This window comes from Misgurnus anguillicaudatus, chromosome 22 (assembly GCF_027580225.2).
Source record: "Misgurnus anguillicaudatus chromosome 22, ASM2758022v2, whole genome shotgun sequence".
NCBI lineage: Eukaryota > Metazoa > Chordata > Actinopteri > Cypriniformes > Cobitidae > Misgurnus > Misgurnus anguillicaudatus.
In genome coordinates, this window is record NC_073358.2 from 31,767,700 (window position 1) to 31,795,349 (window position 27,650).

The 27,650-nt window shown below is 36.6% G+C and overlaps 1 long non-coding RNA gene across 3 annotated transcripts in view; it reads right to left on the bottom strand.

Annotated features, from left to right (window-relative positions):
* LOC141358956 (uncharacterized) overlaps positions 1–27,650 on the bottom strand; it is a 115,813-nt gene that overhangs the window by 37,282 nt on the left and 50,881 nt on the right. The window lies entirely within an intron of this gene.

Below are 27,650 nucleotides of genomic sequence, written 5' to 3' on the forward strand. Positions count from 1 at the left end.
ATCCAGTAAAAAACACCAAAAGTTACAATGTTATAGTTGTGAAGAGCTCAAATGCAAAAGCTGCTAAATGTCACCTCTATCAAAAATAAAATAATGATATTGACCGAATGCTCTCGGCACATATTATTCGTTCATCAAATACAGTGCATTTATTTGAAGAGTTTCGTTGCAAAACGAGATAACCACCGTTTTTTTTAATTGTTCAGAAATCTCGTTTTTTGGTTGTGCATTCCAATTAATTTCAATTCAGTTGGTTTGTTTTGATTTAAACCTTCATAACTTAAAAAATACAGCTAAGTAGCATCATAAAACAAAATAATAACATGATAACATGATAATAAACATGTTTTGACAAAAATGTTAAAAAATGGATTCATCTTGTTTTGCAACGAAACTCTTCATTTATTGCTGTTCTTGTGTTGCTCTAATTTCTTCTATTGTTACCCCATTTGTAAGTCGTTTTAGACAAAAGCATCTGCACAGCAAACATTGGAGAGTTAAAATTTTCATGTTAAAAATTTCTGAGTTGAATTCAACACCTAATGAGTAAATTAAACATATTTAGAGTAAATTGTTGTTGGAGTTAACTGACAGAGTTAATCATACCAGTGTTAACCCAACTCCTTAGAGTAGGGTGACCAAATGAGATTGGCTGCAATTCGGGACAGGGGGCAGACGTTATGGGGGGGGGGGGGGTCATCCAATAATAGTTTAATTTATTTATTTTATTTAATAATAAAAGATAATGAATTTTAAACTTAACCAATCATATTAAGATAAGTACATATTTCGCGGAGGTTTTAACTGCTGACAGCACTCCCGTGCCTTATCAGTGCATATCTTAATGCGCGCCTACAGTGTATATACTGTATGTATAAAAAACAAACCAGATGCGGCAGCCAATGAGCAGCTGGTGGGGGGTGGCTCCACCTCCTCGCTCATGTTTTATCAGACAATATCAATAACTCCTCAAGATTTTGCTTCAGTATAATTTTCGGGACAATTAGAGCAGGATTCGGGATTTGGGACAGCAGCTTAGATTTTGGGACAGTCCCAAATTTAGAGATCTAATTACATTTTGCACACACATTTAAGTCTTCCATTTCCAGGTGTCCTGCAGATTAAATGGTACAAGTAAAACTAAATTATTTAAAAAAAATTTAATGCAATCTGTAACTTTATCCTCTCAGTCACCATCTCTGTTTAAAACCTAAACTTGCATTTTACATCTTACTTGTGAAGTTTGTTGGCTGTTTCATTTAAAGTCACCATCATTGCGATCAGTGTTTGCATTTCATCAGCTCATTTGCATTATAAAGGACACACCTAAAAACAGTACATTTTTGCTTGTGTAAACTAAAGTGAGCTAAAACTTCACATATGCACTCAGGCCCTGTTTACACAAGAATGCTCGAGGGTGAAAACATAAAAATATTTTATCGGATGTGCCTTTCGTTTACACGGCGACGGCGTTTTGGGAGCTTAAAGGTGCAGTATGTACATTTTAGAAGGATTATTTGACAGCAATGCAATATAATCTAGATAACTATGTTTTTAGTGTTGTATAAAGACCTTACATAATGAACTGTATTGTTTTTATTACCTTAGAATGAGACATTTTTATCTACATAAACAGCGGGTCCCCCTACAAGGAAGCCGCCATTTTGTGCAATCATGTTTCTACAGTAGCCCTAAATGTGCAAACTGCTCTACAGAGCGTGTTTGTCACTACGTTGTCTCAGACAATGACATGTTTGTCCTGTGACGGCTACCGTAGCTTCTCTATGCGTTTCGAAAGGGAGGGGTGAAATATGCAACCTCACCACTAGATGACCCTAAAATCTACACACTGCACCTTTAAAAACGCAAAAAAGTGAAACCACCCTTCAGAGTGGAAATCTTAAAAAACGATCTACCATCACGTTCTCGTCTAAAGAGTAAAAACGCAAAAGTCTGCTCACGGTGGCTCTCGTCGCGTACACGTTTACGTCACAGGCCTGTGCCAGTTCAGGAAAATAACAACAAACATGTCGGATTATTTCCATACGTCGGACTTTCAAGTTGCCATAGCAGCTCTGATGAATATACAAGAGTCTTTCCAGCAGTTGTACGAAATATTCATAGCTATTACTGATCAGAGAAGGCGCATTAATAACCTCAGTCAAACTGTTGATGCACCAATTCGTTGAAGGCAAACCAGACGGCTTTGGACGAGACCTGGGAAAACCAGGAAGAAGGTTGTACGCAGGCACAGATTGCCACCTAGCTGCCTGGAGTGCATACTACATTGAATATCACACACTTTTGCGTCACCATATGCAAGCAGATTTCCCCCTCAAGACGCTTGTATAAACGCGGAATAAAAAGTAGATAACGCAATGCCACTTTTGCAGGTTTTTTTCCCAGATCATTTCCATGTAAACGTAGCCTTAGGGGACACCAAAGACTTATTTTACACATTTTAAAAAAACTTATGATATGACCCCTTTAACACTTTTGTGAGTCAAAGAAACTTTGGCCTAGTGTTACAATTTTAACTATCTTGAAAGTGTTCATTTAACTCTGATAAGTGTGGAGCTATATAAACTAAGGAATTGGATAAACAATGGTGCGCAAAAGTTCTTTGAAGGCCATTGAAGAGTCACTGGAGACTTTTTTAGAGGTGGACATTTGCGCATGTACTTAGACGGTTTTGCAGTGAAAGACATTAAAATTTGTTAAATACCAATGAAATGACTAAAGTGACATTTGTGAAAATAAGGCATTTCAATTAGTGACTAATGACCTTTTCATTAACCTTAATTACTAAACCTAAAACTTAGAGCCTCAGAAAAAAAGCTAATTTACAGGAAAACGTCAGACGCACTTAGATGGTTTTGCGTCTGAGTTCCTCATGTATATTCTATTTGTAGATTTATGAGGAAGTTGTACAAACCAGGCAGAATTCTGAAAAATCCCAATTTTTTTTTAGGGCTTTCTGTCTTTTTGGTCTGTGATGACCCCTGACCTTTCACACAAGACAAACACAAGGTTCCCTTCTGTCCACTTGCTGGAGTGACGCAGGTCTCACAAAGCTCCTCTGTATCAGAACTGAAAGTAATTCACAGGCTCCAGCTAAAGATTTATTGAATTCTCTTTCTTTTCTCTCTCTCTCTTGTTCTACATAATACACACTGCAGAATGTAGCACATGTTAATATGTATTTTTTATCATGCTCCCTCAAATACTTAAAACATACATGAGATTCTGCTGGAGATTTTAAATGTTTTAGTCAATTAAATTATGATAAACCTATAGGTGATGAAAATACTAAACAATTTGGAGCTATGTAAATGCTTTCAGCCCAATAGTTTGCAGCTGTTTGTAACTAATCAAAAGTGATTTGCAACTCTGCATGTATAACCAATAATATAAAGCTAATAATTGTTTCAATGGGTCACTCTCTGTTTTTTACTGGTTAAACAAACCAGTCAACCAATCAGAGTCTTTTACCATCACATTCACTTTTGCCAACAGAGTGCAAAAGCCTGCTTTTGTTTGCACAGCACCATTTACATTTTTTGTGTTTTAAAAAAGATCTCTGTACATGACACAGACTGATAACATAAAACCTCAATGCTGTCAATCGTGACCAACTCCTAGGTGGGCTTCACCCAAGATCTGACTTCAGTATGATATAATCTGACAAGCAGCAATCATAAATACAGCAAAAGTCATATTGTGTCTGATGATGTTGTAAACTGCTACAGATGCCTATAATGGACTTTAAGTTGATGTGTGTACATTTCCAATGTTAAAATACTTTATCCCATCCTTTTGCTTCAAATGCAAACATGGCATAGGGAAAAGTGGCGGCCAATGGCTTCTCTTCCGAGGGGCGCAAATTCATAATGATGTAAAATATGTGTTCGGAGCAGACACGTATTTTGACATGACGTGTGATGCACATAAGTTTACATGACAAGCCGAACACATATTTTGACATGACAAGCCACACACATAATGGGCTAAATACATGTTGAGACGAGCTTGCATCGCACACCCTGGATGAAGAAGTCACCGGCCCCACTTATAGGGAAATTGGTTTCTTAAAGAAGCATTTAGTCAAAGGTTCTTTAAAGGGGAGATTTCACAAGACTTTTTTAAGATGTCAAATAAATCTTTGGTGTTCCCAGAGTATGTATGTGACGTTTTAGCTCAAAATATCATATAGATAATTTATTATAGCATGTTAAAATTGTCACTTTGTAGGTGTGTGCAAAAATTTGCAGTTTTGGGTGTGTCCTTTAAAATGCAAATGAACTGATCTCTGTACTAAATGGCAGTGGCGTGGTTGGATAGTGCAGATTAAGGGGCGGTATAATTCCCTTCTGACATCATCAGGGGAGGTAAGTTTTAATGACCTATTTTTTACATGCTTGTGGAGAATGGTTTACCAAAACTAAGTTACTGGGTTGATCTTTTTCACATTTTCTAGGTTGATAGAAGCACTGGGGACTCAATTATAGCACTTAAACATGAAAAAAGTCAGAATTTCATTGTATGTACTTTTTAAAGAACCATTTCTTTTATACATTTTTTATAATCGGAAGAACCTATTTTCACCCTAAAAAATCTTTTGTGAAACAAAAGGGTGATTCTGATGTTAAGACTTCTTTTAAAGTGTAAGCTAACATTTATTGTGATATCCAGAACATATAGTATTTCTGGCTTTTTTTAATATGACCAAAGCACAAAATGCCTCAGGTATCCAACAGTGCATACTGTTTTTACATTATTTACATGTAACTTAAATAATTAGCAACATATAAATCTTGTATTAAAATAGGGAAAGCTGAGCAGTACAGTGTTGTTATTTGTGAAGCCTTGGTTTGTTCAAAAATCATGTATCTGATTTTCTCACTCCTGAGACGATACAGATGCAATACCACTATACTTTTCCTCCAAACCACCATTTTAGTTTTAAAAGGGTTTTAAAAACGTCCAAGCCTTTGATGGTTCAGTGAAACCCATGGAGAGAAATGAGGTGTTAGAATCCATTCAACGCTGCACTCATGTGCCATGACACTAATATGCAAGCTGGAGGCAACAGCATCGTTCCAGAAATTTCAAGGTAATATAGAAATGTTAAAGTTTAGTGAATAGCACCAGCAGTATTCTGAGTGTAGTGAAATTTTAGCCCTGAAATTCTTATGTAGCCTACAGCTTACAGGAGTCAGCTTTACATGTACATAAAGCTAAACCTTGACTATTAAAAAATAAGACATAAATAAAACTGATATACAGGTCAATGCCAATATCTCACAAGGTCATGGGTTTCAAGTTGATAGGTCAATTACAGTGCACTTTTTGTTCTCTGATTTGTTTAAAGGTCCCGTTCTCTCTGTGTTTTTGAAGCTTTGATTGTGTTTACAGTGCACATTATAACATGTGTTCATGTTTCACTTGTAAAAAAGCGGTATTTTTCACACAATTTACTTATCTGTATAGTGCTGTTTCCAGTGTCCAAAAAATGGGCTGATGTCTTTCTTGTCCTATGAAGTCCCTCCTTCAGAAATACGTAACGAGTTCTAATTGTGTAGTTTGTTTAGTGTGTTCTGATTCGTCAGCAGCTTAGCTTAGCCAGAGCCGTTTGAGCCAAAGCTGGTGACTGACATATTAATGTGGGCGGAGTTTAGTCAAAAACTCTTTGATGTCATTCAACCGGGAAGTAGAGGGCTGTAGTCCAAACCGGTCATTCACTGTAGGCTAAAACTAAAGTATGAAATTTGGGATCAGGGAGAACGTGACCTTTAAGCAGGATTGGGCAAAACAGATTACATGTAAAAGAGTTACATAGTCAGAATAAAAAAACAAAATCAGGATACAAACCATTATAGGTACATCAAAAAGCCACAGAATCAGATTACAGGTACATTTTGAAAAAACATGATAAGACTATTAGCATACAATTGTTTCATTTAAACCAAACCATCATTTAACATTAAAACAGTTTATTTAGCATAATAAAGCCTTACCTCCATTAACAACCATTAAAAAAAACGATATTAACCGACTACAATTACCGTAATTGTGATACGTGGATTACGTTACTGATGGCTTACTTGGGTTATGTTACTAATAAATGACTTTTTAAAGGGATAGTTCACCCAAAAATGACTCACCCTCATGTCGTTCCAAACTCGTAAGACCTCCGTTCATCTTCAGAACACAGTTTAAGATGTTTTATATTTAGTCCGAGAGCTTGTTGACCCTTCATTGAAAATCTACGTACTGTATACTGTCCATATCCAGAAAAGTAATAAAAACATCATCAAAGTAGTCCATGTGACATCAGTGGGTCAGTTAGAATGTGACTAAAGTCACGTGACTGCAGTGACGCGGATGACGTGTTATCCTCAGACATGTTTGTGAAGGTTTTTTTCAAACTTACACCGTGCGTCTCCCTCAGACTGTAAACGTAGCCCAGACGCACCAAAAAAAAAAAAAAAAAACCCAGCTGGGGCGCACCAGACAACACGTCAGCCACGTCGTACGCCATCCGCGTCACTGCAGTCACGTGACTTTAGTCTCACGCATACGCTTCACAACAGACGCGGAAGAGAAGACAATGCTGAATAAAGTTGTAATTTTGGTTATTTTTGGACCAAAATGTATTTTCGATGCTTCAACACATTCTAACTGACCCACTGATGTCACATGGACTACTTTGATGATGTTTTTATTACCTTTCTGGACAGTAAGCCGTACTGTATACCGTACATAGATTTTCAACGAAGGGTCAACAAGCTCTCGGACTAAATCTAAAACATCTTAAACTGTGTTCTGAAGATGAACGGAGGTCTTAAGAGTTTGGAACGACACGAGGGTAAATCATTTATGACATTATCACCAGGAATCAACAGGACCGAATCAGACCATTTGACAACGTTTTTGTAAAGAGCCGATTCAAAAGTTTGAATCATTCACTAAATACAACATCAAAAGTTCAAGCTTTAAGTAAACCCAATAGGATAGCCGAAATATTGTAGGTTAACATGGTAATAGTATATGGTCATTTCTAATAATCTCTATACAAAAGGTTTACTGGCACAAAAGGAGGACTATATTACCATGTTTTGGACATGATAAGTGATAACAAGTAATACCATGCATAGTATTATTTGAAATTCAATGATGTACCATACAAATACCATGACATTTATGAATATAGCAACTACGCAATACCATGGTTTCATTATGTAATACTATCACAGTATCATCATACTGTCACATACCTTGTTTGTATTGGGTGGCTTTATACTAAAGTTTTTCCTTTGACCTCTGTAAGAACTATGTCCCAACACAGAAAACACACACACACACACACACACACACACACACACACACACACACACACACAGTCCCAGTGTATTTGGAAGTGAGCAGAGGAAACAGGAGACCACAGCTGAAGGAGCTCTAGTTTCAAATCCTGTGGCAGGAAACTCTGCCGGAGACTCACCCCTCCCTCTTTCCCCGTGCGTATGTGTGTGTACGTATTTTGAGTATATATAAAAGTTTGAAGCATCCTGTTTCACCAGCATCTTTTATTTTGCCTATAACAGCTCAGATATAAGATAATGTTTTCAGTTTACATTAAATTTCCAGGTGCAATTTGTGGTTGTGTATAAAAGTACAGGTGTGCTTTTGAAAGTACGCCCTTTTTGAATTTCTGTACGTGCGCACGTGTTATTGTGTATATGGTCATGTCTGTATATTTCTGTTTATAAGCTTTCGCGTTCTTGCAGAGATCCTGACTATTGCTGAGACTCTATTTTTACAGTGTTTACATAGTTAGTCACTCCGTGTTTGCGTCAGTCTTCCTCAATGCCCGGCTTAGTTTAGTGTTGGAAATACATGCACACAAGCACACACACATCAAGACACACAACACACAAATGCTCAGAAATCTGAGGAGGTTGAAGAAACAGAGCTTCGCATTTGTACATATCCTACTGCATTTGGAAACCTCTATCTGTTCTGGTAGATAGTAATAAAGTAGTACCGTAATATTTTGGAGATGGTACTATGGCACCATTCACACATACCATGCTATTTACATAGAACTCATTTCAGTACCATGGTAATAGCATCACTGGACCATGCCAGAACTTTTTTTTGTAAAAAAGGTTAAGCAGAAACTCCAACCATCCACAAATGCTCACACATGCGCATATGCACGCGCATGCATACATGCTGTCTCTGAGGTTAGGCTGGAATGCGTCTGATGTTTGAGTGTGGAGGTGGTGGAGTAAGTTCAGCTTGACAGAGCGGAGCAGGGCCTCTCTTATTACAATCTAAACCAGCTCCCACTACATTTTTCTTTCCTATTTTCTCCCTTGCAGTCCCCCTCTGCACTTTCTAGCTGCCTGCAGTTCTCTTCTCCTTGCTATTTCTAACCCTATTTTTTAAACTCCCTCTATTCTCTCTCCCTTGCTATATCTCACCCAGCTCAGAATATTGCTCACTCTCCCTCTTTCACCAGCTCTCTCTCCTCTTCTGCCACTTTTCTCACTCTATCTTTGTCGCTCCCACATTCTGTCTCGCCCCTTCTCTCTCTCTCTCTCTCTTGGGCTGCAGAGTGCATTGCAGCGACAGCTGCTGTTATAGCCATCAACTGCAGCCTCCTCAGCAACCGTTACCGTGGAGGAGAGAACACGGCAACGGCGCTTTATACTGCACACTGCAGCTTACATAGTTAAAGGAATATTCCATTTTCTTAAAAGAAAAATCCAGATAATTTACTCACCACCATGTCATCCAAAATGTTGATGTCTTTCTTTGTTCAGTCGAGAAGAAATTATGTTTTTTGAGGAAAACATTGCAGGATTTTTCTCATTTTAATTGACTTTAATAGAGCCCAACATTTAATACTTAACTCAACACTTAACAGTTTTTTTTTTACGGAGTTTCAAATGACTATAAACAATCCCAAACGAGGCATAAGGGTCTTATCTAGCGAACCGATTGTCATTTTTGACAAGAAAAATAAAAAATATGCTCTTTTAAACCACAACTTTTCGTCTAGGTCCGGTCCAGCGCAACCTAACGTAAATGCGTAGTGACGTGGAATGGTCACTTGTTACATATATAAAACGCACATTTGCGGACCATTGTAAACCATAAACTGACACAAAGAGATTAATTAGTATCAGTTGACATACAACAACGTAGGAACGGTCCTCTTTAAACACATTTGTAAACACTGGGGCGGAGTTTCGCGTTCGTCCTCTGTGACCTCTTGACGTCATGACGTATTGCGTGGGGTCACGCTGACGCATCACGACTGGATCTAGATGAGAAGTTGTGGTTTAAAAGTGGATATTTTTTATTTTTTATGACAATCGTTTCACTAGATAAGACCCTTATGCCTCGTTTGGGATCGTTTATAGTCATTTGAAACTCCGTTGAAAAAAACTGTTAAGTGTTGAGTTAAGTATTAAATTTTGGGCTCTATTAAAGTCCATTAAAATGAGAAAAATCCTGCAATGTTTTCCTCAAAAAACATAATTTCTTCTCGACTGAACAAAGAAAGACATCAACATTTTGGATGACATGGTGGTGAGTAAATTATCTGGATTTTTCTTTTAAGAAAATGGAATATTCCTTTAAAGGCAATTCCACTCTTCTTTGCTACAAAGCTGTTTTGCTAAAAGTTTCACAGAACTGAAACTGAGTTGTGTGGCATTCATAACATTTTTACATACAACTTTACATCCAGTTGTTTTCATTGGGGACTTCATGCTTAATATTAATTGTGTTCAAGACAATGAATTTACACGGGTGGTGTGTATAGCTTTTAGTGAACACCAGCTAAACCAGCATTAGCACCAGCATTAGCACCAGCTAAACCAGCATTAGCATCAGCATCCCATGCTGGTCATACCAGCATATGTTGTGTTTTGGTGCTGGTATGCTGGTGACCACCAGCTAAACCAGCATAGACCAGCATAATTCCCATGCTAGTCCATGCTGTTTTTTTCAGCAGGGGGGTTTTTGCGTGTTTGTGTGGACACAATATTTTTTTTAAACGAAGGAGGGAAGCATGATTTAGCTATCTTAACTAAATACAGTTTGCACTGTGCGCACCAGTACTAGTAGGTTATACTTAGATATGTTTGTAAAAAATACTTAAAAATCATAATATAACTAAGGTCTAGCCCTGGCTTAAAGGAAAAAGACTAAATGCTAACACATTCATGACGCATAATACTACATACTCTGCAGTCAAAAGGTATATTTTATAATTAAAGGGGTGGTTTAAAGGTCCCATTCTTTCTGTGTTTTTGAAGCTCTGATTGTGTTTACATGTTTCACGTGTAAAAAACACAGTATTTTTCACACAATTTACTTATCTGTGTAGCGCTGTTTTCACTGTCCTGAAAACTGGATGATGTCTTTCTTGTTCTATGAAGTCCCTCCTTTAGAATACGTAACGAGTTCTGATTGTGCAGCTTGTTTAGTGTGTTGTGATTCGACAGCAGCTTAGCTTGCCGTTAGCTTAGCTGGTGACGGGCATATTCCTAATTCATTTTAGAGGTATTATTTATTATTTTTTATGGGCAATTTTAGTACAGTGGAAGTCCTTATATGGGCACTTTAACAGGAATAGCGCACGCACACACTAACCAAGAGCTGTCACAAAATCAAAGTCACCAGTTGTTGTCTGTGAGGGAAACGTAAGCTTGTTCAGCTTCCCAAAGAACCCAGCATTATGGGAAAAATGGATATAATTTGTTCATCTGGGGTAGCAGTGAAGTTGTGTGTGTTTGTTTAATGCTGAAATTCGTTGAAATGGGACGGTCCCTACCGGGTCATGAGTCGCAGGTAAAACTGCATCAAATGTCTATGTTTTGTTGGCAGTTAGCATGTAAGTGCATATAATGTAAACGACACGAACATGTAGTAAATTAAAAGTTATCCAGAGATAGTGGGATAATGTTTTGTGTGCGTTAGCTTGTGACCCGCTTCCTCCGCGGTACGCCTCAAGAATATGGTGATTTTCCGGAAACTATCGGTACAGCTGATCTGTCTTTTATAAATCTGATAAAAACTAAGAACTCTTTGAAGATATGAAGGATGTAATACTACTCTATAGTTACTCAAGATTAACATGAGCTCAACGTTTACTGCCAAGCAATATATTTTCTTTAACAGAATTCCCTTTTCAAAACTTACAGTGAACGGCTGGTTTGGACTACAGCCCTCTACTTCTTGGTTTAATGACGTCAATAAAAGAGTTTTTGACTAAACTCCGCCCACAGGATTACGTCAGTCGCTAACTTTGGCTCAAACGGCTCTGAGAAAGACATCAGCCTGTTTTTAGGACAGTGAAAACAGCGATATACAGATAAGTAAATTGTGTGAAAAATACCACGTTTTTTACACGTGAAACATGAACACATGTTGTATTGCGCACTGTAAACACAATCAAAGCTTCAAAAACACAGATTCTAACAAAATATTACTTTCCAGGCAATATATAATGTACAATGCTTATATTTCATTATGTTATAGTGGTATTATTGCTAGTACTACTATAGTATTAAAGTATTTCAACAGTGCCAAATTTTGTTTTGCAGGCTCTTAAAGGCATGAAATGGCCTTTTCCCTAAATGGACTTTACTTTTGAGCTTGGAATTATGTGAGTTTTTATACTGCCGTCAGCTAATTTAGCTTCAGCTGAACAACTGCCATTGCAATGAATGAATGGGAATTTTAATGGATAGCTTACACCAGGTATTACAGACCTCCTTAGTTTCTGCTGACAACCTTACATTTTTTAAAGTACTTTATCACAGATTTCATTCACACCAGAAAACAATAGCGAGTTTTCCAATTAGGCAGCCTAACATATGAAAACTGTTATTGATCAAATTAAAAGCAACATGTTTTTTTGCTCTTAGTGGATTTAATGGAAATAAAAGTAAATTAGCTTTTTTATTTCGAATTCAGCCACATGGTCACATCTCTGTTATCTCTTAAAGGGATACTCCACTTTTTTTGAAGGTGTTCTCATTTTCCAGCTCCCCTAGAGTTGAAAATTTGGTTTTTGCCGTTTTGGAGTCCATTCAGCTGATCTCCGGGTCTGGCGCTGCCACTTTTGGCATGGCTTGGCGTGGTCCATTGAATCTGATTGGACCATTGCGCATTGCGCTCAAAAATAACCAAAGTTTTGGTATTTTTCCTTTTTAAAACTTGACTCATCTGTAGTTACATCGTGTACCAAGACCGACGGAAAATTAAAAGTTGCGATTTTCCAGGCCGATATGCCTAGGAACTATACTCTCATTCTGGAGTAATAATAATTAACTGAGTGTATAGTGACCTCAGACTTAAACTCATATCTCCTTGTTTCTACCATCAGTGAGACATTTACATTTACTATTCCAAAATTTCCATCTGCACATTTAACATTACATCACTGCATTGAGATCTTCCAGTTATGGCATCAGAACAGCATTTGAATTTGGCAGACGCTTTTATCAAAAGCAACTTACAAGGTATACATTTTATCAGTGATCCTTAGGATCAAACCCACAACCTTTTGTGCTGCTAATGCAATGCTCTATAACATTAGCCTTAATCCAAAAGTGGTGCAGCATCTTGCACTCACTCAGTCAGTGGCCACGTTGGCCTGAGAGCGTATGCCATGCTGTTCAAAATATACTGTGGTCATAATGTTTATGTTGGGGAGCTTTGTGGAGCTTCTCGTGATCTTTCGCAGTGCCATCTTTCTCGCACAGTTCTAACGGTGCCGTTATTCGACCATACCTTACTTATTTTACCCAGACCAAGAAGACAAGCAAGGCTGGCATTAAAGAGATGCAGATTTATGCGCAAGAAAAGGCGGGGCCCTGTGTGTTTTGATGAAAGAGATCTATGAGAAAGGCTCGCTCATATGCTGCTAGTCACTCCCTCTCTCTCTCCTCTCTATCGCTACACTCCCCCCAACCCGCTTCAATCTTTCGCCTGCTCCCTCTTTTCTCTTCTATAACGGTCTCACTTTAATATGTATGCAAATGCGCCCGTCCTCCATCCCTTTAATTGTCTGGCTTCCAGCAGTCACAGTGTGTGTGTGTGTGTGTGTGTGTGTGTGTGTGTGTGTGTGTGTGTGTGTGTGTGTGTGTGTGTGTGTGTGTGTGTGTGTGTGTGTGTGTGTGTGTGTGCTGTTTGTGTTTTACAGTGCCTTAGCTCTCTTCACTAGCCTCTGCTGGCAGAATCACCATGCCTGCACCTGAGCTCTGAAAGCAATGGCGGGGTTATGCCATTCTGTCACTTTGTTAAGCGAACACAGTTAAAGCTGAAAATGTCATTTAAAGTGCATTTATCCTTTAGTGATATAGCACATATATCTGCCAGTATCAAAGCTCTGTAGGATTATGTTTTGAATAATTTGCATGGCATTTGGAAAAAGTGATAGGGTACTGGTTGATTACTTAAACAACTGGGATCCAATTAGATTATTGTGAATTATATATACAGGTCAGGTATATATACTATTTGCATTCACATTAAGGCATTTAGCAGATTGAATTCTGACCAAACATGCATATTTTTAATACATACACACACACACAAAATATATACATACAGTAAAAGTCTTATGGGGGTCACACACCGGGCACAAAGTGCCGCGTGGCGCCATATATCTAAAAACGAACACATTATTTTCTATGAATGTACATACATCGGTGGCGTCTGACGGCAGCTGTACTGTATGCTGTGACTATGGACCCTGCTGAAATCCCTGCCGCACCACAAAGTGCCACTCACATAGTTAAACATTAAATAACATCATATTTGTCCCAAATCGTTAATGATTGACATAGACTGCTAACGCATATTTACCATCTTGAAGTAGACTGTCTGACTAAGCTCACGCTATACGTCCGGTGTGTGATACCTGCGAGTTGCTGCGCAGCACGTCTTGCCCGCTGTGCGACCCATTTAGCCCACCATTAGATTCGTTGTTTTTGCAATTGTATAGTGATCATATATAATTACTTCTCAGTCTCTTTAATAGAATACAACCAGAAAATACAGAACATTTGTATGATGTATTAAAAACAGTTTAAAAGTATAAGCTAAAGTGTCAAGTATTTAGGGTAAACTCTCCTTCCACTTGAGCAATAGCAGGCAGCTGCAGGATCTCTAAAACCTAAATAAAATCCTAATTTTTAATTCTTATCAAATGACTTCAGTCTTCTCAAAAAAGCACAAGATGTGTTTCGTGCCAAGAGAGGTCACACTAAATACTGACTGATGCCTGAAGAAGACATTTAGTTCTGAAAATAATTTTGTTGATAATTTTGTGTACATATTTCCTGTATCTGTTAGTATTTTAATAAAGAGTGAATAATAAATATGGATGGACAAACTTTGTTAAAACAACAAAACTGGTGGTGGTGGCCTAAGACTTTTGCACTGTACTGGATATGAAAGTAGTTTTAAAGAATACAACTGGCCTAATATGCAGTCAGCAATTACTATTATTAAAGTCTTACAAATGGTAGCTATTTTCAACAACTGCGTATTGAAATGCCAAGATAATATGTGACTTGTGGTGGTCATGCTGTTTTTTTGTAGTCTACCTGAAACCAGCATGTGCCCCAATACCATATGAACTGCTGATCTCACGTGATCTATAAGCACTTGAGACACATAACCTTGAGAGGATGTTAAAACCAATCTTCTAGAAGCCTACTTGATAATTTTGTGAAGATTTTACCAACAAAATGCACAACTCATAAGTCTATCAGAAACCATTTTACCCGAAAAAAGAGGCGAGAGGATATAATTACGGTACAAAATGTTTATCCTTTTTCTCAACATGAAAAAAATAATGAATACATTAATTAAACTGGAACAATATTTTTTTTATCTGTGTAGGCTATGTTTTGTCAGACAATAAACTAAAAATCCTCATAATCAAGATCATGTTTATACATAATTAGTACATGGCCGAAAAGCTTGGATAATAGGTCACTGTGTAGTAGATACTGTGTAGTATGTATTTGCCAGCAACCAAGTATGTGATCTTAAATGTCCCCTTTTAACAATTCACGAGCAAGTTTGGTGGTACAAAATAAAACGTAGCGCTTTTCTAAGCGGATTTAAAAGAGGAACTATATTTTATGGCGTAATAGCACTTTTGGGAGTACTTCGACTCGCCTGAAAAGTCCGCTCCCTTTCTCCCTCTCATAATGGGAGAGGGAGGGTGTTACTGCGCCGAGTCGAAGTACTCCCATAAGTGCTATTACGCCATAAAATATAGTTCCTCTTTTAAATCCGCTTAGAAAAGCGCTACGTTTTATTTTGTACCACCAAACTTGCTCGTATAACTACTCATCTTAAATAAGAAAAACGTTGATGTGTTTGGTCCCTTCTAACTTTATCTCTAAATGGTACCATTGAATGAATGGGGCTAAGCTAAATGCTATCGAAGTGTCGCAGCGCACACAGATGATAGAGGGATGTATCCAAGGCCGCGTTATCCTAATGGGCAACATGGGCTGCAGCCCAGGGCCCCGAACACTAGGGGGCCTCCGAGACAATTCTATTTTGAGTTTTAAAAAACATTTTGATTGACGTAATTATGCGTAAGTGCTACCTAGAGCAGAGGCCCCCAACCACTGGGTCGCAAGAATGTTCTGAAAAAATTGTATACTACGTAATAGCTTATGGGATATTTTGTCCTTTAAGAGCCGACTTCAAATAACATCGATCACATCGCCGCGGTCTCTCTCTCTCTCTCTCTCTCTCTCTCTCTCTCAGCGCATCGGCAATCACATTGCTGTCTTTAGAGTTTGAGTATACAGTACTTCTAAAATACAGAGGTATTATTTATGAATGTACCTCGCAAATCATGTATACGTGAAGAAGACGTTCAACCTTGTAACATCGCAAATGACTGAAAAGTAATTTCAGAATTATCCAGATCAAACCATGATCAAAATAAACTCTTTAACTGCAGTAATAATATTTTAACGGGTACACTTTTAACGTAGGTTTAGGAACCTAAACAGTCCTGTGTCAATCATCATTAAAATTATATCGTAAACGGGAGTCTCTGTGGCTCCTAGCGGCCGCAATTCTTCTGGCATCTCTCCTCATTATCTCCTCCTTCACTTAAACTTGGGGCTCGAACGCGACCTAAGTTCGAGCTGCCTTCAAAAACAGCAAGCCAAGTTCGTTTACTGTTAATTATTATCACTAAATAGGCAGGGAATCTCGTGAAACAATGAAAGTAAAACAATCCGCCAAAATATGATTTAACTTGATTTTGATGATTTAGTCGAGGAATTCTCTTTAAAGAAGAGCAGAAACAAGCACTTTAAGTTGCTTAATAAATGTTATTTTCTGTGCTGTTCTGATTGTAAAATTATTACTTGATAATATTGTTTAATTTGTTTAAATAATTTTAGCCTACTTTTTAGAGCCCTGCATTTCAGCCCGAGCCCGACGGGGCCCGACCTATTTACGCCCTTCGGGTGTCGGGCCAATTTTAACGTCACAGCAGATACGCGGGCCGGACCTCGGGCTTATTTAGGCTTCTCCATCTTTTTATATTTTTCAATTTAATTAAAGAACCTTTTGACAGACATTGATGATTGCAAAACAAACATAGGAAGACGTTTAACCTATCGCATGAGTCCGCTACGCACAGCCACACATTTACAATGCAGCTGTTGCGTATTTAACAGCAGGACCTTAATCAGGCCACCAGGAAAAATTATAAATGGAGTACTAGATTAAAACCTTGGATACTGTACATAATCTATGCAGACAGCATCCAAGACATAATCTTTTAAAGACTTCTCCCTGTATTAATTTCGTGTAAGAAGGCTGCGTCATTATTTCTTGTTTGTGATCGACTTTTTTCTTAGTTTAACTGTTGGATGGATACATGAATAGCCATCTTTCTGTGGTAAGTCCTTACATTAAAAAAATGTATATGCAAAAGTGAAGTTGTAAGATAAGGCAACATGCATGTTTATTCTGTTTCATGTTTATTTCGTTTCGTTTTGTATAGCCCTTTTTATTTCTGCATCCGTTGCAACTGCGAGCAGCAGAGCAACCTGCCTTCGCTTTTTAAAAATAGTATTTATAATAATAAACGTTTAAACTAACATTGTGATATGCTGAAAATATTTATTTTAAATAGTTGTTTTTATAGGCAAGTGAAGTGTTGATTTGAGAGGCTCAATTCATTATGTCGTCAAGTTGCTGTCGGCTGCTAACCACTAGTTATCATAAAAAACTTTAACAAACAAAAACTGCTCTAAAATGTAAATAAAAAAGAAATATAACTATTTTGCAATTTAAAACAAAACTGAACTGCTTTAATTGCTGCAAGAGTACAGCTGTACAAGCTGTGTAAGCAGTTATTTTTTGCTATTTCTGCGGATTTCTTTTGCAAAATCTATGCGGAATTTTGCAGAATGATTTAAAATGTTTTAAAACGATCCGAGAGAATGTGCGCTGTGAATATTACAAAAAAATAAAATATTTTATAACATATTATACATTTTATTAAAGGATTACCCTGAATTAAACTAGACCAACATGAACCAACAGATAATGGATAATGTGCTTTCACGACCATAGAGTTTTATATAATATACATATATTACTGTCTACAGTGTAACAGTAAAAAGAAAAGGCTTCTCATAATGAATGTAGCATATATAGCAAGATAATTTCATCAGTTTAACAACACAATGTATATATATTTATCTTGTAAACGGATTTGAAATAATAAATAATTGTCGAGTCACGTAGCAAGAGAGACGACAGAGATCTCATTATCTTCTCCGCAGTAAGTTTTATTTCAAATTCAAGTTTTACATATTAAATAGACTATTAAAAAGTTTGTGCTGCTCTCATAAAAACCTCACTGCAGACAGCACAGACTTTTACTCACAAACATACGCGATGCAGTAACTATATCTGCGGAAACAGATTCCTAATGGGGAGAATTAAAAAGTTCGGACTCGGGCTGAGAATTCTGGGCTCTACTACTTTTGCGTCCACTTGATTTTAATAATTTAATTGAGGAATTATATTTAAAGAAGAACAGACAGAAGCACTTTTAGTTGTGAGTTGCATTTAATAAATGTTATTTTCTGGGCTGTTTCTGATTGTAAAATTATTACTTGATAATATTGTTTAATTTATTTAAATAATTTCAGCCTACTTTTGCGTCAACTTGATTTTAATGATTTAATTGAAGAATTCTCTTTAAAGAAGAGCAGAAAGAAGCACTTTTTGTTGTAAGTTTTATTAAATAAATGTTATTTTCTGGGCTATTTCTGATTGTAAAATTATTTGATAATATTGTTTAATTTATTTAAATAATTTTAGCAATTTAATGTTGCACATGCACTGTAAAAACACTGGATTTACTAAAAAATATAGACAGTGCATAGTTTTTGCATCCCCTTTTTTTAGTAAGTTTTACTAAAAAAATTTAAGCAATGGGGCACTTAGTAAATCCAGCCTTTATTTTTTTCAGTGTATATTGGGGGGGCCTCAAACCAGCGTTAGCCCAGGGCCTCACAAAGGCTTAACCCGGCACTGGATGTATCAACAATTCTTAGTTAAGGTAATAACATATTTTAATATTGAAAATGAGTAGACTATTCCTTTAAGTATTACATTTTATTTGAATGAGTCCCAATGTTTCATTTAAAATCTGTGCATACTTTTGACAGAAATTAATATTTGACTTTTTTTTTAAAGTAGCTGCAGTTTTACTGAGTGTATTTGTTCTAGCCAATTGGATATTCTGTATCTCATATCTGATAATTGCCTAAAGGCAGAGGCATTGCTGAGTAATAAGGTGTCATTGTATGTAGAAAGTGGAAAATTAAAATCTAAGAGAAGAATCATAGTTTCCCTTCATGTCAGATTGCTATGCATCACAACTTTACCAATGTAAAGTAAAGCCAACTAATCTTAAGTGAAAATGATTGGAGTGGGGAAACAGGTGGTATGACAGGTGGGAAGGGGGGTGATTTTTGGTGAATCAAATATTTACATGTCAATGAATACATTGTTTCTGTGTTTATGGGTAATGGGGGTTTGTGTAAACGTGTTGAGTGAATCTTTACAAAAATAACAGCTTGCAAAGCTTTTTACTCCAGAGATTCCTGCATTTAATTCAACCTCAACCAATGAGATTCAAGGTTATTGACGTGCCACCATATTTAAATTAAGAGCAGTAATCTATTTGTTTACATTGATAAGCTCAAAATCTAAAAAAAATATTGTTTCTCTTATAAACATATACTTTTTTTCCCAGAAAATATGGGCATGGTGGCACTGGTGGATTGCTAATATATATGGATGTGCTTTTTTGGAGCTTCGCCATGTTGAGCACCATATCAGAAGATAACATGATGGTATTTTAATGTCAAATTTTTATGTTCAGCTGAAAAAACAATGTCAAATACATCTGGGACGGCACAAGGTTGATTATGAGAGAATTTGAATGATGGAAAAAAAGTCAATAAAATAAGTTATCAAAATCTTAAAAAAATGGCTAGCATTCTCTGCTCTGAAGTGGTGGGAGCGTGACCGCTGTTGGTGCTGAAAACTAGCGGGAAAGCCGCCGCCTGTCTCAACTTTTAAATACAGCTATAACCTTAATGTGCATTTCACACAGTACACTGCAAGTGGTGCATAGCTTTTCTCATGTAGTGGAAGCATTTTTTGCAGCATTTGCAAAATATGTTTATCTTCAACGGGGCCTGCTGTGAAGAGTCGTTTCCAAGGAAGTGGCAGGATTTTAGGTGAAAAACTGACTCCGGTCCACTTTTGTTATCTCCCCCTGTTTTGCCGCTTTCTGCACGTCTTCTATTAAAAATTAACTAGCCACTCGTGACTGCCGCGTACTGTGTGAATTGCCAATAATAGATGAATATCAGTCATGTGACCTTTTACGTCATTCCAGTTGCCTGCCGCCATTTTGAGTACCTATCGAGTACCAGTAGGTTACTGACAAGCATTGGCTAGCTTGCTACGATTTACGGATTTCTTATCTTTTACTGTCTATGATCTTACGGATACGGAAAATGGCTACAAAAGACAACATTTCACACTTCGACTGTAATAAAAAGAAATGCTACTTTAAAAAAAATATCTTGGTTAGGGTGTGATGCCTACTCGATCCCTGATGCGTTCTTCCAGCCGCTGTCCGCTGCTACCGAACTACCACTATTTTACAACACTAAGAAGGCTCGACACAACATGAAACTTTGCTCGAAGTATCACCTGGATCTCTAGACATGAACTCGAGCATTGAGAATATTGTTTGTGTACACAGAGTTTAATAAAAAGAAAGGTTTTGAACAACCGACTTTGGCTGTTATGGTGTCCGCTCGTCATCTTTGCCGGTGTATAGAATCCATTTCCGAATGCTAATGAATGAATCTCATATGAGGCTCCTTTTTCAACTAGAAGGTCAATATTGTTTTTACTTGCGACAAACCAACAAATTATCCGTGCATTTATATGGAACTATGCTTTTGGAGCTATCCATATTTAATCTCCTCTCTCCTTACGTCACATTCGGAGATCGATACTTCTTGACTAGGAAGATGGCGGCGAGCGGATGCCAAAACAGCCAAAGTCAGTTCAAAACCTTCTTTTTAGTAAACTCTGTATACACAAAGAATGTTCTCAATGCTCGACTTCACGTGTAGAGACACAGGTGATACTTCAAGCAAAGTATCATGTTGTGTCGAGCCTTCTTAGTGTTGTAAAAATAGCTATGTTGATGCTCACAACATATTGAAGGCATAGATTCTAGTTCATTTGCGACCACTTCAGATACTCAAAACAGACAAGTGAGTGACGTTAGCTGATACTCATGTATAGATGCTCGCAATTGCGTTATGGGCGGGGCCATGCGCATCAAGTGCATCATTGAAGCTATTGTTTTAGGCCCACCTAAAATATCCTGAACTCAGAAATGGTGAAAAACTGTTTAACGATCTAACTCTCCAATTCAGTACTGAATAATTTACAGTCTTTGTGATGTGTTTCAGCAATATATTTCTAACATGTGGGTCATTCTATGAAAATGGTGGCTTTTTGAACAGACAACTTTTTAAAAATGGAATTCTTTTTTATACCAAAACTTATAGTCAGATAATAGTTAACCTCTTAACATTATAAATCAACTTAAATGACAGCTTAATGTATTTTTATATTTTTACTACATTACATAAAAAAATTGTGCTACATTACATTAAAAAAGCTTGTGCTGCTTTTTTGTCACTGATGTTACCTATATTTTAGATGACAATTCAGGCTTCCCAGAATGTATTTTGTATTTTTTGTATTTTATTTGCATACATAATCAAAGACAGAAAAAGTTAATGTAATATTAAGAAATTGTCTTGATTAGTAATCATTTACTTTAAACAGGCATGCGTAAAGTTCTATTGTGTGACCTTTTTCTATTTCTACCAATGTGTTTTTTGTTGTAACATTAGAAAAAAATTGAGGTTGAGTGATCAAAATTGAATGATGATATCCTTAAAATGCTTACTTATGAAAGCAGCAACAGTAACACCAGTGACGATAACACCAGTGACAAATCTGCAGACACAATGGCATATCTAAGATTGCGGCCACAGTAACTCAAACCACACTTCTTGAATTGTAAATAAATCACTTAATCATGCAATTTGAAAAATTATATTAATAAAATTTCCTTTCCCCTTACTATAAACTGTAGTAACACCGGTGACACATCTTAAGTCCTCGCATGAAATTATCAAATTATTTATCAAATTGCTAAAAGATGAGGAGAGAGTGCACACTCGTGCTTTTCAAAACAGCCATGCCTACAATGAATGTTTGACCCAGGAAGAAGTTGGCAATGATGTTGATTTTTTTCAAAGTGGTGGTTTTTATAAATTGTAACACCAGTGACATGAAATCGGGGGACAGGTATTTCCTGTAAATTATTTATAATATTTAGTGGATATTTTAGTTTTTTAAGTAGTCTACTAAATAACTGTACTACTTCCCTTTGTATTATGACATTTAAAGGGGGAGAATAATATATTTTTAAACTCAAAATATGTCACTAAACCACGACTCCTGACCCGAGGGACAAGCCAATTTCATATTTCATGGTACTGACCGTGTTCTACAATATATATATATATATATATATATATATATATATATATATATATATATATATATATAAATGGTTTGCAATATAACTGTCTTGCATATGTTTTATTAATAATAAAACACTTCAATAAAAAAAAAAACATATATTTTTTGTCATTATTTGACAATTTTAAGTGTTTTTCCTGGTGGTTGGGGCTGGGACAGGAAAGCCACCATTTTCAAAGAATGACCCATGTATCATTTGTTTAGAAACAATTTTCAAGATTGACTTTACAAAATGGGTAAGACAAAGCAAGTCAAAGTTTGTCAATAGAATTTGTGTGTACGGGCGCCCATTTTAGAAAGAAGGTTTAATGAAAACTCTGACTATGTTAACCTTGAAACCAGGGAAACTTTGAAGCATGTCAAAATAAAGAAAGCTGGGTAAGTCAACCCCAATTTCAGAAAGAGAGGTAACTTATACTTAAAGACTGTTACCGCTGTATTTTACTCACGTTAACCTAACCTGGTCGGCAGCAGGTTTTATTCCGTAAACTAAAGAGTAAATCAACACAGAGTTGATTGAACCTCCTTATTAAAACAGTTCTCAGTTCACAGACAAACTAACAACAAACATCAATTAAACGGGAATAGCTTCATAGAAGAACTTGTTAAAAGAAAACCTTTATTACAGTGCTGAAGTTTTCTGTCTTTTTAATATAGACACTAATTGACAGGTAAATGACTGTATGGCTTTATAACGTGAACCGGATAAAATGTCACAATTACAAAAAAGTGGTCTAGCTTCTCTCTTGTTAAGGAACTAGAATGTCTTATTTCATTTGTCACCTTAATGTTTTTATACTGCCAGATACAGCCAATAATAAGACTGTTACATAAGACTGTTATACCGCACACAATGGGTTTACGTGAAATTTATCTTATTCTATTTTAAGTGGCTCCTGAAAACGTAGTCTGTTCACTAAGATCATTTAAGAAGATTCAAGCTTTAAATGTTAAAAAACAGCTTTCGGTTCTGCCTTCACTCCACCAACTGCTGTATTCCGGGAATGAGAGGGAACATCAAGAAAGAGAGAAATCTATGAAAAGCCTCCCAAGGGTAGAGGTTGTTTCCTAGGCAACGTTTCATTGATTGGTTGCGCTGGAAAAGAGGCTGTAGGTTGTATGTGTGTGCGTGGTTATGAACAACATTGATGTGCTCTAAGAAATATGTTGTTGAGCATGCATTGCCATCGCAACATCTTCGCTATCATTTCTCACTCCATTAGGAGCCGACGATAGTTTTTAAAATCACTGTGCAATGTGCCAGTTTAGCAATTAAGTGCAAAATGTACCCTCTTAAATTGAATGCTAAAAGTCCTTTTTAAAAATGTTTTGGACTTTCAGCACACCTACGATATGTTAGTGACAATTATTAGTCTTTCTTTCTTTGGCTGTAAAGCTGCCATATGATCACTTATAATAGCTCTTACATAGGAAAATTAAATTGTTTCTTGTCAATATTAGATGTCAGTGTGGTCTAAATTTGGCAAATGTTTTTTTCCCCACGGGAGCTATCAGGGGTTCAAGTGTATTCTTCAAGGCCACAATCATGATGGTTCATGGATCTCCCCTGGGTTTAATCTTAAAATGAATACCTTGGGTCTTTCTTAGTACTCAATCGATTTATTATTAAAAATTGATAATGATAGAAATGTTCTAATTAATTTATTGTAAGAAGCATGTAAGGTCATACTGTAAAAATCAACATATTTTTTATGTTACTTTAACTTAACAAAATAAGTTAAAGGGATAGTTCACCCAAAAATGAAAATTCTGTCTCTCGTGTTTACTGCTCACTCTCATGTTGTTACAAACCTGTACATTTCTTTGTTCTGGTGAACACGAAGAAAGATTTTTGAGGAATATTTGTATTCAAAGTCTTTGTGAGCCCCATTCACTTCTATAGAAAGAATAAAGAGTACTATGAAAGTGAATGTTCCATATGGGGCTCACCAACGGTTTGATTACGAACATTGCTCAAAATATCTTCCTTTGTGTTCATCAGAACAAAGAAATTTACAACTTGTTTTTAAAGAGCTGTATTTTTTACAGTGAACTAAAGACTCAATGTACAGTACTGTGCAAAAGTCTTAGGCCACCACCACCAGACTTGTTTTAGAAGTTTTAGTGTCCATCCATATTTATTTTTTAATCTATTTTATTAAGATACAAACAGAAAATACAGGAAAAATATATATAAAAAATGTCTTAAGGCATTGTCGGTGTTTAGTGTGAACTCTCTTGGCTAGTTTCTTTAAAATTAGAAATTAGGATTTAATTTAGGTTTAAGAGATCCTGCAGTTTAGTGCTCAAGTGGAAGGGGAGTTTACCCTAAAAACTTGACACATCAGTTTACATTTAATATAGTTTTTAATACTATATACACGTTTCCCGTATTTTCTGGATGTATTCTATAAAAGAGACTGAGAAACAATTATATATGATCACTATAACATTGCAAAACAAATCAAATTCTGGCATGGTGGCCTTAGGGCCCTATTTTAACGATCTAAGCGCATTGTCTAAAGCGCACAGCGCAACGTCTAAATGGGCGTGTCCGAATCCACTTTTGCTCATTTTTAACGACGGGAAAAATGGTTTGTGGGCCGAGCGCATGGTCGAAAAGGGTTGGTTCTATTGTAATGGGAGTAGTTTGGGCGTAACGTGCAATAAACCAATGAGAGTCTCAGCTCTCATCCCCTTTAAAAGCCTGTTGCGCTGGCGCTATGTCTAATCCCTATTTAGATGACGGACTTTGTAAACTGAAAAACTAAGTGGAAGAAGAAGATCCCCAGTTTAAGATTAATGTTAAATAATTGTGTTGTTTTTCACTTATTAAAATTGTTATTTTTTTATTAAAACCTTTAAAAATCGTTTTCTGTTAGTCATGGAAGTAAAAAAGCAGACTTTTAATTGCTTTAAATGTATGGCTATCCAAAATAATCAAAAAATAATTTACAAGTATGTAAGATAAGGTTTGTACTCTAAAAATACTTTATTTATAACAAACAGGAGATAAAGAATTTACAAACGGCTCTCCGACGTTTCAGCACTTGGACAGCGTTTTTTTAAGCAAAGAGTTTTTTTAATCATTATTTAAAAATGTTTCTCATCTCACCATATCCACAGGTGCAGAGTCATCATATACAATAAATCCGTGAGGTAGCATTAAAAAAAAACTTTTAAAAACAGATGCATTTGTTTAAAGCAAAGCATTTATTTACTTACCAGGCTACAGGTGAAGCAGCTCTCTACGCCTTCTAACGTCTCATAATCGATCCTCATTTATGTCCAAGAGACTCAATAATAATCTTTTACATTCAATCCTTTAATCTTTCATATTTAAAAGCGTTTTTGTGCTGCTGCGCATTCATGTACTATGTGATAAGCAAACCCGCGTTGTCCTCCCGTTTATAGGCGCAAATTACTAATGCGCTCTTTAATTAACAAAAAAAACATATTGCGCCATTGACTTTAGACCAGGTTTTTGTTAGTCAATGGCGTAGTTTAGTTGCCTCAAAATAGCAACGCGCCAACAATGCGCCTGAACACACCTCATTTTCAGACCAGAACGCCCATGGGCGCAAAAGGGGGCGCAAATGCATTTGCTATTTAAACAACGTGGCGCTAAATGTGAAAATTATGGTGGAAACTAGCGAAAGACACTTGCGTCGCGCATTGCGCTGCATTGCGCCGGGTGTAAGATAGAGCCCTTAGACTTTTACACAGTACTGTATAATTAATGTAATTTTTTTATCATGAGTTATGATACTATAACTTTAATTAAACAAACAAAAAAATTCAGGATATGTTTCTTCTGTTATGGTGACTATAATGATGGTAAACACAGTGGTTCAGTGGCTGGCACTGTTGCTTCACAGTTTTAGGGGGTTCATGGGTTGTGCTTGGCTATACATGTGTTAGCATGGGTGCCGTTCTGATATGCCAATTTCTCCACACAATCTAAAACCAAGTAGATGAGGTAAATTTGAGTCACTAGGTGTGTGTTAGTGTTAGATGAACTACCCATCTATACAGTGAGTACCCTGCTTGTGGCCCTAGGCTCCAACCATCACGTGACCTTGCAAAGGATAGCCGTTTTGGGAAATGTATGGACTAAAATAAAAATGTTGCACACTCTTAGAACGGATGTGTTAAAAACAACACACCAGTGTTAGTTTAGGAACAACACACTACATGTGTTGTCCCAGAATCCACACATCTCTGTGTTATTATTAGTGTGTAACTTTACCACTGTGTACTTTTTATATCAGTTTAATGACAACTAAAACGTCAAAGTATAATAAAATATGCTTTATTTCATCATTTTGTATTTTTTTTATAAAATAGTAGTATACTGTTGGGGCAATTTAGAGATTCAACATGTGTTAGATTAACATCCCAGGTGGATAAAGACCTGAATGATTGGTGAAACAGTCATGCATTTAAGAGTTAAACCAAACTTTTTGGGTCCAGGCCTTGCGATTAAACCACACTTATCAAATTATCAATGTTGTCTGTCTGCCATCTAAGCCAATACAAATGTGCCAATTATAAAGTTCATTAAAGTGTAGTGAATTGTATGTACAGTGAATTACTGCATTTAGCTTGCATTGTTTCACCTCAGTTCAATTTCACCAATTGGCTTTTATTTGGGATTTTAGACTTGTGAACCACTTTGGCCAACTAATGTTGTTTTTAAATCATCTTAACAAATAAATGTTGATTGATTGATTGCATTAAATATACTGGTCTTTTGAAGTGTTTTTTATTTACAATACTATTTGCTATTTTTACCTACTATATATTCAGACTTTATATAGTTTCTTTTTGAACTGTTTACAAATGCACATATATTTTTTTGAAAATAATTGACTCAAACAAGACATTAGAAATCTGTCAGTCTAACGTGCACTATACATTGCCAGCACAAGACATCTCCCTGATTAGCTTTACCACCAGTCATTCAGTGCTTTCAATGCATTCAAATGAGTTCCTCTACTACACATTTAAAGCTCTAGCATCCCTCACAGATCTCTGCTCATCTGTTCTCCTGAAGCCAAAGCTACTGGCTCCACCAAGTGCCAAGTGTGGACTTCACTGTCTCTCTAGAATCACTAATTGGAAAACACTGCATGTCAAGTCCAATCGGCAAACTGTCGTCACATGGCCAGAAGAAAAAAATGAGAGTTTCACTGATAAACAAAAAACCCACCGATCAAACGGCAGCTACTTTGTAGCTTTTACAGCTGCCCTGTCTTCTTGTTAATTAGATGCCGTGGAAAAATTACAAAATATATCGATCCACTGATCTGGATCTCCTAGGAGACAAAGATCTGGTGCTGCCAGAAAAAAAGAGGGATTGATATGGCAGAAGAGTATCAAGTCAAGAATCTGTTGCACAGTGGTTTGGT